The sequence below is a fragment of the Macrobrachium rosenbergii genome, chromosome 22, assembly GCF_040412425.1.
Source record: "Macrobrachium rosenbergii isolate ZJJX-2024 chromosome 22, ASM4041242v1, whole genome shotgun sequence".
Classification (NCBI taxonomy): Eukaryota; Metazoa; Arthropoda; class Malacostraca; order Decapoda; family Palaemonidae; genus Macrobrachium; species Macrobrachium rosenbergii.
The window spans coordinates 37,685,891-37,700,890 of NC_089762.1; the positions used below are offsets into that span (position 1 = coordinate 37,685,891).

A 15,000-nucleotide genomic window follows, 5' to 3' on the forward strand; every position below is an offset into this window, starting at 1 on the left:
TTTATTGGATTTGTCCATTCGAATTCATATCTGTACTTTGGTTCAACTTATTTCTACGTTGATAACTGGTGGCTAGGCTCGGTCCTTTAGTTTTGTAAAAGTAAAATATTTATTTATTATAAGCAAGAAAGCGTATAAAATATTTCAAAAACATTTGATACTGACAAATGGTTCCACAAATGTTACCGCAAACGACAAAACAATGAACTAGCCTTGGATTTTATAATTTCACAAAATTTAGATTTTTTGCAATGTGGACATTTTCATTTTGTTTATACAACCTAATTACAACTGAAGATGTTAAGTTGCCAAACCCCGCCCACGAGACTCATTTTGAAGCCTCTAATGGAGTGGGGTAGGACGAGAAGCTCTATTGCAGAGATGTGATGTGCAAAGACCTTTTTCAAGTTTGCGAAATTGCATTGCAACTTTCGTCTTTAATCTTCCTTCTGTCAGCGGCACTTCCTAGTTGTGAGGGGGAAATTGAACAGCTTAGCTGTTTGTAACTGTGTTTGGGTGCATGTCTTCAAATACAAACGGGAGATTTTCATAATGGCGTGTGATATATATATATATATATATATATATATATATATATATATATATATATATATATATATATATATAATATGTTTGTATGTGTATACATATATATATAATATACATATATATATATATATATATATATATATATATATATATATATATATATATATATATATATATATATATATATATATATATATATATATATATATATATATATATATATCTGTATATATATGTACATATACATATACACACACACATACACATATATATATATATATATATATATATATATATATATATATATATATATATATATATATATATATATATATATATATATATATATATATATATATATATATATATATATATATATATATATATATATATATATATATATAAAAATCTATTCCTGAAAATTGACCTTCAAGCGAGCATGTCTGATACCGTCTAAGTCTTTCACCGTGATTTTTCAAGCCATCTTCTCCCTTACAATTCTTCTCCATTTCAGTAAAAAAAAAAAAAAATACTCTTTTTAATAACACAACTTAAAGCCTGCTGACAGAAAACCTTTCCTGGGAGATTCTTTTCAATGATTTGCGCGTCCAATTCACGGGTTTCCAATTTCAGCTGAAACCTATTTCTCCCTGGGCCATATTTTTTCTTCTTTTCTTTTTTTCTCTTATCTATCCTCTTCCTCTCGTCCCCTGGCGCTCATGATGGCTACATCTGTCCCATTTCTTTTCATCCATTGGAATAAAGAAAGGAAACTCGCCCCCCCCCCAAAAAAAAACGCTGGGGCTAGCTGGGTAGTTTTCATGTGGGGGAGATTTTTCCATTGCCTGTAAGTCAGGAGACTTCCTAGATGACAAGGGAAGGTTTATCTAATATTTCTGGACATTTCTGGGTTCTGTAATATGATGGAAATAAGGAGTTATTGCATAAATAATTACAATGTTTAATGAAATTATTTTGCCGATGTACTAATGTGAGGTTATAATTTTCCCTTTCACTAAAGCTGAAAACTTTGTGAATAATCATACCTTTGAATACAGTATCAAGTGCACTAATATATATATATATATATATATATATATATATATATATATATATATATATATATATATATATATATATATATATATATATATATATATATGTGTGTGTGTGTGTGTGTGTGTGTGTGTGTGTGCGTGCGTGCATTACTGTTCAAGAAGTTTACGGAGAGCTATAAGTAAGGAATAAAAAAATAAAAATATAACAGAAGCAATGTTCCGGAATCCTATATTGCAGGATCCAAACGCACTTTACTCTGCAATTTAAGAACGTATTGCTTAGCAGAGCAGAAAAAGAAAGGAAATTCAGGCCCCAGCGTAAATTTCATAAGAGCGCATCTCATTTGCATGGAAGAGTGCATTCTTCTGGCAAAAGTTTAAACCAACGGTTAATTTTTTAACTCGGGCTCTCTCTCTCTCTCTCTCTCTCTCTCTCTCTCTCTCTCTCTCTCTCTCTCTCTCCCCTTGAACTGCCCATCTCCCAACCACAGATGACCCTTGTTGCCGGAGTGCAAACCTGTGACTTAAGATTTTTTATTATTATTATTATTATTATTATTATTATTATTATTATTATTATTATTATTATTATTATTATTATTATTATTATTAAGGCCACCACTGGTTATTATTATTATTATTATTATTATTATTATTATTATTATTATTATTATTATTATTATTAACTACTTATAAGAGAACTGCATTAAATCTCTTGTAACTTAACGATTTGGTTATTACTATTTAGCAACCAACAAAACATTCCAAAAACTCATTATTACCATATACAGAAGCGATCACATAAACCGCTATAAGTAACTAACAAACGATTTATTTTATACTATATTTAGCAACAAACAAAATAATCCTAAAACGCATTTCCAATGGAAATAAAATGCTCCTTTTTCAACGTTCCTTATTGCTGCTTAGAGGAGATCATATACTCGTAAACTCATAAAGTTACTTAAAAAACGATTTGGTTATTTCTACTTAACAAACAACAAAATGTAAATACTTACTTCCATTGACAATAAAATACCCCTTTTTCTATTCCACATTTCTATTTAAAAGAGATAATTTAACTCCCACAAGTTACTTACAAACGATTAATATCATTACTTAGCACCGCACAAAATAATCAAAATATTCCAAAAACTCATTTGCCAAAAAATAAAATACCCCTTTCTTAACCTTCCCCATTCTCAGCCAACGTCAATGCAAATCCCGAGTCCCAAGTCATCCCGGAGTGGTAGGCCACTCTTTTCCCGGCGCTATGATAACAGGACCCACTTAAAAAATGAGGCCTAAGCAAATATACCTTTGATGAAACGCTTTACAGACTTCCTTTGACTTGTTGTTTAACCTCCGCTATCACAACAGCACTTCGGCCCCCGGGCTATCTTTAATCAATAGGCGCTCTCTGCGGCTGTTTTCACAAGTCTCGACAAAGGAAAGACGTGTGGCTTCTGAAGGTGGGGGAAAGGTATTTCGTTCATTACCGTCCCGGCTGACGTAATTATGGCAAGCTTCCTCCCATTTGTAAACAATGATTGAATTAAGCTTATCTGTTTAGTTTTTTTTTTTTGGCGATGCATTTTGAAAGCTGCAACATATGCGCTTTCGTTAACAGTTGTTTTGGCGATGCATTGTCAAAACTACAGCGTGTGCATTTTTTTAACACTTGTTTTGACAATGCATTTTGAAAGCTGCAACATACACACTTCTGTTAACAGTTGTTTTGGCTATGTATTTTGAAAGCTACAACATGTGCATTTTCGTTAACAGTTGTATTAACAATGCATTTTGAAAGCTGCAACATATGCACTTTTGTTAACAGCTGTTTTGGCGATGCATTTTGAAAGCTGCAACATACTTACTTTCGTTAACAGTTGTTTTGGCAATGCACTTTCACAGCTACAACAAATGCATTTTTGCTAGCAGTTGTTTCGGCGATGCATTCCGAAAGCCTACAACATATGCACTTTCGTTAACAGTTGTTTTGACAACGATATTTGAAAAAAAAAAATTTCAATTTCTTCTTGCATTTCATTAAGAGGTGTTTTACATACAAGTGCTCCAGTACAGATATTTACTTTCTTTATGCTTTATTTCTTTACGCTTTATTTATACAAACCTCCGAGTGAAGTCACTCCCATCTATATACTTTTAAGCAAGCGAAGGCTACATATATGTATATATAAGTATATATGATAAATAAATAAAAATAATGAAATTTTTCCATTTGCTCTCTTGCAGAGCAAGAAAATATCATTGGGAATACGCGTAATAACAAATATACCGGCCACAAAAAGGCTAGAAATCACTAAAGAGAAAAATCACTTTGACGCTTTACTTATTCCTGTATTCCTGTACAGATATGAAACCCTTCCCCAGATTGTCAAGAAGGCTTCTCTTTCTAGGTCAGTGAACGAAAGTCCTTTTATGTAAGACAGGATCTATTCAACAGTTCATCAAAGACAAACTTCCCGGAATCGGATAAGATACTGATCTTCTATGAAAGCCAAGTGAAAACCTAAGTTCCCAAAGAGTTTTGCTTTCAATGCCAATATTTGTAAATACCTTTGCTTGCATTTGCAGTGAAAAGGCAGTTTTCTACTGTTCAGTAAATGCCACTCTATCTTTGGGTTGCTAAATACTCAGGCCAATTTCATTTTGCTTGGTACAGAACAAGCTCACTTTTCCCGGTAACTTAAAATTATTCAACCATTTACTACAAATTTATCAGTAAATTCTATTGTTTTCATTATTACCGAATATAAAACCAGTTCTTTAAATACAAAAGAGTCTCATGAGAGCCGAATGATGATAAAAACACTTCCCTTTTGTACAGTACCTGTATAGACTTACAAGCAATCGTATCAACTGCTGTAGAAGTAACAGTTACGACATAAAAACACCAGAGAGAGAGAGAGAGAGAGAGAGAGAGAGAGAGAGAGAGAGAGAGAGAGAGAGAGAGAGAGAGAGAGAGATTTTCACATGCTGGAATCGATTTGCCTGTGACGCAAATTATTATTATTTAACTTCGTTCCGGCAAAAATGAGAGAGAGAGAGAGAGAGAGAGAGAGAGAGAGAGAGAGAGAGAGAGAGAGAGAGAGAGAGAGAGAGATTTTCACAGGCTGGAGTCGATTTGCCTGTAACGCAAATTATTATTATTTAACTTCGTTCCGCTAAAAATGAACTGAGAGAGAGAGAGAGAGAGAGAGAGAGAGAGAGAGAGAGAGAGAGAGAGAGAGATTTTCACATGCTGGAGTCGATTCACGTGTGACGCAAATTTATATCATTTTAACTTCGTTCCGCTAAAAAACTGAACTGAGAGAGAGAGAGAGAGAGAGAGAGAGAGAGAGAGAGAGAGAGAGAGAGAGAGAGAGAGAGAGAGATTTTCACAGGCTGGAGTCGACTTGCCTGTGACGCAAATTATTATTATTTTAACTTCGTTCCGCTAAAAAATGAACTGAGAGAGAGAGAGAGAGAGAGAGAGAGAGAGAGAGAGAGAGAGAGAGAGAGAGAGAGAGAGAGAGAGAAACTCATAACTGTCAGAAATAGCACTCAGCCCTGGACATTCCCTCACCCTCATGATAAATGAGATCCAGAGTGGAAAAAAGATTTGGGGAATTTAAGTGACCCTACGAGAAAATTAAATTAAAAACAGAATTATTGGGCTGGGTTGGTCAAAATTTTCTCATTAATTTTATTACATTCTTCAAGCAGTTTATATTTATTAATTTTTTTACAACGTCATCACCTATAATCTTGATTCCCTGAATTCCCCCCGCCCCCACTTCCCTCTCTCAGGTGGAGTGGGGAAATGGTGCAGGTGGATATAATACCAATATACATTACATATTGCCAATAATCATAAATATTATTAGATAAAATAGCATTTAGTATACTCGAGAAATATGCCTGATCCAAGATTTAAAACACGCCTTTAAAATCATCTGGAAAAATAAAAAAGTTACGCATTAACGCAAAATAAAATCACTGTAAATATACAGTGTGTATATATATATATATATATATATATATATATATATATATATATATATATATATATATATATATATATATATATATGTGTGTGTGTGTGTGTGTGTGTGTGTGTGTGTGTGTAAATGAAAAAGAGATATATATGTATATGTGTATGTATATATATATATATATATATATATATATATATATATATATATATATATATATATATATATATATATATATACATAAGGTAAATATCTAAATCAGGAGAAAAATTAACACAATTCCCCCACCCTTCCCCACCCCCAAAAAAAAAAAAAAAGAGAGAAGGAGGAAAGCGATAATTTTGAAGACTATACATCTTTCCAAAACGTGCTGCCAATTATTGGTTGCCGGACAGTCAGTAGACAGGTCTGGGATTAGATTTTGCGAAGAGGGGAAATCTTATTTTGTTTTGCTCCCTTTTTCCTATAGATTTTGCGAGTGCATAAATCAATGCTAATGATAAGAGTGTTTTACATGGTACTTTAGTCAAGATTAGACTTCTGTTTGTGATTAAGTTTGTGATTAAGTGAAGATTAGATTTCGGTTTGTGGTTAAGTCAAAATTAGATTTCTGTTTGTGATTAAGTGAAGATCAGATTTCAGTTTGTGATTAAGTCAAGATTAGACTTCTGTTTGTGATTAAGTCAAGATTAGACTTCTGTTTGTGATTAAGTTAAGATCAGATTTCTGTTTGTGATTAAGTCAAGATTAGACTTCTGTTTGTGATTAAGTTAAGATTAGATTTCTGTTTGTGACTAAATCAAGATTAGATTTCTGTTTGTGATAATGTCAAGATTGGATTTCTGTTTGTGATTATGTCAAGATTAGATTTCTGTTTGTGATTAAGTCAAGATTAGATTTCGGTTTGTGATTAAGTCAAGATTAGATATCTGTTTGTGATTAAGTCAAGATTAGGCTTCTGTTTGTGATTACGTCAAGATTATATTTCGGTTTGTGATTAAGTCAAGATTATATTTCGGTTTGTGATTAAGTCAAGATTATATTTCGGTTTGTGATTAAGTCAAGATCAGTTTTCGGTTTGTGATTACGTCAAGATTAGATTTCCGTTTGTGATTAAGTAAAAAATTTTCGTAACCTTCAAATTTCGCTGATATTTACACATGAAGGCAAAGACGCTTCAAACATACCTGGGAGGAGAAAGCTTGGCAATGTCCCATTGTATAACTTCATAATTTTCATAAAAGCTATGTCACATTATCATATATTCTGGGGCAACGCTAAAGAAGACTTTAAGTGCATCTGAACTCAGTATCCGCCCTGCAATAAAACTCGATAACTCGAGGAAAGGCTTATGTCGTAACTTTTTGAGTGGAGTGTCACAATAGCTGACATCATTCTGTCATCTGAACGCATAACGGTCAATCACTGCATCACAGGAATTAAAATGATTCAGTGTTATCTATCAAAAATAAAAATATTTCTGAGGGTTGTGCATAAAAGGATCTTGAACTATTGTGAAGATATTTCAAGATTAAGCATTTTTTTAATAGTCTGGATAATTTCTATTTTTATTATTTCAGTAATATTTTTAATTTTTATACACCGTGGATGTGTTTCCCTAATTTTGCTAGGGAATTAAAAAAATAAGTTGAAATATTATAAACAGTTTACCTGTTATAGTATGGTGCTAAATAAAAATGGCAACTTACATTCTAAAAATGTACAATAATAAATGATGAAATCCTTCTAACTATATGAATAACATCAATGTTTATTCTATAATGATTTCATTTTTATTTAACATCATTCTGATAATTCTTCTTGTAATCATCTAAGACAGATTAATCTCTCAATCAGATTTAAAGCCAGGAACTTTGATGATAATAAAGAGATGCATGACCTTAATACATTACGTATTACATACGTTTGCAAACTCGTAATTATTCTTCCTTCTTCCGATTACGATCTAATGACATATCTTTACAGTAAAACCATAAGTCAGTTTAACCTCATTAAAATATTCTACGTCGCTGAATTCAGTTCCTCAGCCTAAAAAATATAGTTTCCTTCTTTTGCAGTCGATTTTAAATGGTGAGTAAAACGAGAGCATAATTAAATATATAAAAAAAATTTAGTAATAATATTCACCAAAGCCGAGGAATTACAGAGTGACTTTGATTTGCCCTGCCATAATATGTTGATAAAATTTAAATAATTAAATTTCTTTTTATTATTCATAACTATATATATGCATTATATATATATATATATATATATATATATATATATATATATATATATATATATATATATATATATATATATATATATACACACACACACACACACACATACATATATATATATATATATATATATATATATATATATATATATATATATATATATATATATATATATATATATATATATATATATATATAAAAGTGACAGGCCTCCTCCTGAACATTTGAAATCCTTTTACTCTTCCAACATAAAAGTGAAGGATCTCCATCCTAAACATTTGAAATCATTTTACTCTTCCCGCATAAAATTGAGGGACCTTCATCCTAAACATCTGAAATCCTTTTACTCTTCCAACATAAATGTGAAGGACCTTCATCCTAACATCTGAAATCCTTTTACTCTTTCAACATAAAAGTGAACGACCTTCATCCCATATAAAACTGAATGACCTTCATCCTAAAATTTGAAATCCTTTTACTCTTCCCACATGAAAGTGAAGAACCCCCATCAAAATTTTAAAATCCTTCTACTCCTTCCCTCTAAAAGTGATAAACCTTCCTTTAAAAACACTATAAATCTCTTTACTCTTACCAATCAAAACTAAAACTCTCTTTATGTTTTTACACAGTAATACGAACTAACTTAAAAAGGTATCAGCTAAATTTGGCGTACAATTTTTTGTAACATATTCTTACCTCGTGTGTTAATTTTTCCGCTGAAAACATCATATTCTTACCCCGGTGTATTTCTCTCTGCTAAAAACACAATGTACTTTTGAACGAAATGGAAAAATAATTGAAAACAGGAGTTACACAAGCGAAGAATTAATTGGCAGAACCAATTAAGCCGCATTTTGGGATGTAGCTGTTGTGCAAATCTGTTTGTGCTCCGAAAAAAAAAAAATTAATCTCGGGCCTGTTAGGCTTCCGTTCAAAGCGAATTCATAATTCCATTTCATGCGTAAAGCAAGTTTTAATTAAGTCTAAGTTATGTTGGCCTGATGATTCACCATATGTGCTTCTCCCCCTTGCCTATCTTAAAGTGAATATTCAACTGTCTCTCCGAATAACGATTAATTCATTGTTTATCTAATTTGTCAAAAAAAAAAAAAAAAAAAAAAAAAAAAATGTATGTATATGTATGTATGTGTATATATATATATGTGTATATATATATATATATAATATATATATATATATGGGGAGAGTGTGCCTGGAGAGAGAGAGAGAGAGAGAGAGAGAGAGAGAGAGAGAGAGAGAGAGAGAGAGAGAGAGGTCAATACTGTCTCCCAGTACAAAACGGCAAACTGAGACCCACAAAATTTCAAGAATAATCATTCATTTCGCGCGAGCAAACACCATTAAAAAAAAAAGCCTGACAAAACTGACAAAACACTGACCCACCTTCCAAAACATCTCTCTCACCAAACACTCACATCCCGGTTCCAATTTTCCAGGGAAAGAGGTATTTAATCATCCTCTAACGAAGGCTATTTCGAGACAAATACAGCGGAAAGAGCGGGAGTCCCCCAAGGTTGATTCTCCGCCGGGAGAACCTCCACTGTTCGACTTTACGATCGTTCCTTCCTCCTCAGGCGTTTTCTGTTATACCTCGGACTGCAAAAACACAAAAACAGATTTGGAGTCGGTGACTCGTTCTCTGGCCAGACGATAGCAAGAGTGATTTCGCATTTAATCAACGGTTTAGCATACAAATGGAGTTAGGGCTTAGGTCGTGAGAGGCCGAGGTCGTCACGGAGATCTTTTTACGGTTACTTAGGCATTTCAAAGGCTGCTATAGGCTGACACGTATACTTTACTTTGGCTATAAATTTGCGTGCATAAAAGTACAGATCGCTGACATGAAGAAGCACTGCGCGTTTTATTTTTTAATGTCAGTTCTTTCGCTTGTTTATTTCGAGCTAAAACAAATTCACTTCTTTATTTTGGGCTGAAGCAAATTCACTTCTTTATTTTGGGCTAACAAAAATTCACTTCTTTACTTTGGGCTAACAAAAATTAACTTCTTTATTTTGCGCAAAACAAATTCACGCTTTATGTTTTATGAACTGGACATAATACGAAGAACAACTGATTATTCTTTGAGTGAATATATAATCAACGACCAGAAAACACCGATTTCCGCGAAAATTTATGGGAACAAATTTCTGTGGCATAAATGACAACTTTAATTATGAGCTTACTTTTCTAAAAAAAAAAATGCCAAATAACACATTAAAATATAATCAATACTAAACCTATAACACATGCATAAACCTATAACACATGCATCCCACGAACTTCAAATAAACAGGCAGAGGTAGCCATTTGATTCAACAAATATCTAATCTTAATTTTACCAGGACAAAGAAGACAAACTTACGGACATCAGAAGACAAAATCACAAGGAAGAAAAATAAATATCAGTACACAGAAAAATGAGTACCATAACATTCTAATACTCTCCCTTTATTGTAATATGCCCTCCTTAGTCGACCTGGGAATAAATAATTCCGCTTCATCCGAATCTAGTTAATATACGAGTGATGGAGATTATATGGCCCTGGTTCCAAATTCCTTTGGCTCTACCGTTGACTTACTTTCAGATAACATTCTAGAAGGTACACGAAACCAACAATTAATTTTTAATTAGCTAATAAGGTTGTTTAATATGTTTTTAATCTCATTCAGTGATACAATTGCGTGAAAAGGTCCTTACACACACCCACAAATTCTCTCTTTCTCTCTCTCCCACCCCCCTTGTCGTTATTTCTTTCGCTTTTGTGTCTTGTGGACCATTCAAATTTCTACTACGGTTGTCATCTCTCTCTCTCTCTCTCTCTCTCTCTCTCTCTCTCTCTCTCTCTCTCTCTCTCTCGATTTGCAGTAGGTGACGTTCCACAGAAGGGTATGAGTTAGTTTTGATAATCAATATTTAATATTTCATCATATCAACAATCTCTCTCTCTCTCTCTCTCTCTCTCTCTCTCTCTCTCTCTCTCTCTCTCTCTCTCTCTCCGCAGTAGGTGACGTTCCACAAAAGAGTATGAGTTAGTTTTGATAATCATTATTTGATATTTTATATCAACAAATTCTTTATCTCTCTCTCTCTCTCTCTCTCTCTCTTTCTTTCTCTCTCTCAGACACACACAGACAAGCCAGTGACGTCTTCAATAATTCAAAGTTATCGTCAGTGATTTTACACGGTCGGATGACAGATGACGCAGGTATCTCATTGACGTAAGCAGCCAGAGTCAGCACGTGTGACCATTTTAAGCGTAACTTTGAAAGACTATAATTGTAATAAGAAATTACCTGGTATTTCCGTCTGTGTGCTTTATCATGAAGCGTAGGTTTACAATTGAGCTTGAAACCGTTTTAAGTCACTGTGTCGTTGCTCTGAGCTACTTACGTGCAATGTAAATTTGCCTTGATTTATATGTAATGATTTTCGACATTTCGAGGGATTGCACTAATCAAAAAATGCATCAGTTAAAATACAAAGCCTTACTGAAAAAAATGCCTCAGTTAAAAGACGATATCTTAAAAAAAAAAAGCCTCAGCTAAAAGAGGAAATCTTTAAAAAAAAAAGTCCCTCAGTTAAAAGACGAAATCTCAGTTAAGAAAAAAGTGCCTGAAAATAAAAAAGCTTTTAAAAAACCAATATTTCTTTTATCTACAGAAGACGATCGCCCCAAAATCGGTCTCCCAAATTATACATAAAAATTAACAAAAATTAGCACAAGAAAATTATGGAAGCAAAAAACATAAAGGATCAAGGAGAAAAATTAGCACAAAAAAACTATAAAAAAAATCAAGGACGAAAAAGAAACAAAACATAAAAAATAGCACAAAAAACTATTTATGCCCAAAAATTTAAAGACAAAAACAAAACCCAACAACAATTTATGCAAAAAAATTTAGAGAGATACAAAATAAAAATAGCAACAAGAAAACTAACTATCTGTACAAAAATTTTGACGGATAAAAAAATCCCTTGTTAGTAAAGATTAAACCGAGGAAGATGCTGACTCGAACACCTCGAGCTGAAGAAGGAAGGAAAGAGGAGAAAACATCTCCTCAGACTCATCTCGCAGCATCCACGATGCACTAAAGCTTCTAAAGGCTTCGTTAGGAATCATTCCCATGCGATAGTTCCCCCGATGGCCGGTCAATTTTTAAAATGGGAGAAAAGGAGGTAGTAGAATTTTTTTCTCTGGATATTTTTTTCTTTTTGGTCAATGGTTGACGTGGATCACAAGGGGATGAGGTGGAGAGAGAGAGAGAGAGAGAGAGAGAGAGAGAGAGAGAGAGAGAGAGAGAGAGAGAGGGGGGTGTTAGAAAAAGGAAAGGGCGATACAGTGAGCATAAAATATGACTTTTAATGGTAGAAACATCAATGATGTCGGGATTTTCTGCAAAATGTATTTTATATAAAATGTATATATATATATATATATATATATATATATATATATATATATATATATATATATATATATATATATATATATATATATATATATATATATGTACATATGGCAGAATTTATGAACACATGATAAGAGACAGAATTTATTTATAAGTACACAACACAAGACAAAATTCATAAGCACGCGACACAAGCCAGACATCGTCTTCAACGTAGACCCCATAACCTCCTAAAAACCCCTTCAATTTCAGCCAAAGAAGACGAAAAACAAAAATATTCCGAAGGGTACTTTTCAATACCTCCCCAAAGAATAATTGGTTCGAATACTTACGAGTGCTTGTCCCGGGAACAGACGAAGCCATTTGAAATGGAATGATTTTTTTGATGAAATTGATTGCGCGTTGACTTCATTCTATTTTCGAAGCTGTTTTTCATCTGACGCCAAATCTGGAAATAAAGGGAAAATTTCGTTATTTTTTTTATTATGTTAAAGTCTTCGGAGATTTCAAAAGAATAATGATATTCATTTCTGCCATGTGCATGATAACAGTGGAGGTTGAATATTTTGAAGAAATCAATAAATTACGTTGTTAAATAAGCTTTCATTCTATTTTGTTATAGGAGATATACAACATACTTATCCGAAGGGATAAATAAATAAATAAATATATGAACAAATTATTAGTTAAATAACAAACCAGAAACTACAAGCACATTCTAAAAAATATTATTTTAGTTGACCTCCATTTACACAACAAACTGATGTTAAAAGCACAACATAAGGAAGAGAAAACAAACTGCCAATCTGGGTAACATGAAGATAATTAACCAAAAAATATTAAAGCTAATTAGCCTAATATTTCCTGAATCCTGTCATCAATGAACTTTTGACTTCGTTAGCGCCCTCTCTCTCTCTCTCTCTCTCTCTCTCTCTCTCTCTCTCTCTGCGAATTATCTTCAGATCTCCAAGTCTCTTCACATAGCGAAAAACAAGATCTTTGTGGAAATAAGACGCAGATTCTGTACACACAATATCTAAGATTCAGGATATGAGTAAAGCTGAGTGTCAAAGGTCATAAATGTCTGTGACACTCAGGAGAGAGAGAGAGAGAGAGAGAGAGAGAGAGAGAGAGAGAGAGAGAGAGAGAGAGAGAGAGAACTAGAAGTGTATATGTCGGTGTGTCTGTATATGAGAGAGAACTCGAGGTGTATATGTGTGTGTATATGAGAGAGAGAGAGAGAGAGAGAGAGAGAGAGAGAGAGAGAGAGAGAGAGAGAGAGAGAGAGAGAACTCGAAGTGTATATGTGTGTGTATATGAGAGAGAGAACTCGAAGTGTAAATGTGCGTCTATATGAGAGAGAGAGAGAGAGAGAGAGAGAGATCCCGGAAAGCGCAGGAAAACTTTTAAGCCCGAGAGCTGTCAGTCGCGAGGCTACATATTGTTGCAGTGTCAACTTCATGACAGCGTGACAGCGACCCTGAAGCAATACTGGCGAAGCGGACAAGCTCTACGCGATGTCAATCAACGGAGCGAATATATATATATATATATATATATATATATATATATATATATATATATATATATATATATATATATATATATATATATATATATATATATATATATATATATATATATATATATATATATATATATATATATATATATATATATATATATATATACATATATATATATATATATATATATATATATATATATATATATATATATATATATATATATATATATATATATATATATATATATATATATATATATATATATATATATATATATATATATATATATATATATATATATTTACAGCTTCGATCCCGTAGGAACGATACTGAGTTCTTGGAAAAACGCGCAAGTCGTGTTGGTATTAAAACTGTTAGTAACAGGGTTTTAGATATGTTAGCTAGCCGCATTATAGAGTTTAGGCCAAATGCCAAGCATTGGGACCTATGAGGTCATTCAGCGCTGGAAAGGAAATTGAGAGTAGATAGGTTTGACAGGTGTAACAGGATGAAAACTTCGCAGTTGCGCTATTAAATAACTGTTAAGGAGAAGGTGGATAGCAAAATGAAAGAAAGATAATATGAACAGAGGTACAGTAAAAGGCATGAAAGGGGTTGCAGCAAGGGGCCGAAGTGAAACTGCAAAGAACCTTTAGTAATGCCTACAGTGCACCCTGTGAGGTGCATTGACGGCACTACCACCCTACGGGCACTAACCGTATTGATGCTGTTTTCATTAAAAAGTTAGGCAATTTGGCCATAACAATACTGCCTAGTAATGTTTTGGTATTAATATTGTTAGCAAAGGGTTTTAGCTACGTTATCTAGCGCTGTTTTCAGTAAGTAAGAAAGCAGTTAATTCATAATAGCACTACCTTTCCCAATTTACAAAGCGTCTCCAATAAGCTAATAGTAACGGGCCTGATATTTAAACAAATATTATTAACAATATACGCTATTCATTCTGTTTCCAATACGAATGAAAGTAATTTTTTCATAATAGCATTACCTAGCTCAACTTACAAATAAGGTTTTTCTAGGACGTGAAGAGTAACGAGTTCAATAATTATCCAAATATATTGATATATCAATTTTAATATCATTTACTGACAAGCATATTTTTTTTCTGTGGTAAGCTACGAAATTCACAATATCGCGATAAACTATTATGTAATAAAAATCCACGCTG

At 32.8% G+C, this 15,000-nt stretch overlaps 1 long non-coding RNA gene across 1 annotated transcript in view; it reads right to left on the reverse strand.

Moving 5' to 3' along the window:
* Positions 1–15,000, reverse strand: part of LOC136850393 (uncharacterized) — a 153,096-nt gene that overhangs the window by 114,537 nt on the left and 23,559 nt on the right. Inside the window, exon 3 of the long non-coding RNA XR_010856618.1 lies at positions 12,615–12,730. This is a non-coding gene — a long non-coding RNA (uncharacterized lncRNA). The remainder of the gene's footprint in view (positions 1–12,614; positions 12,731–15,000) is intronic.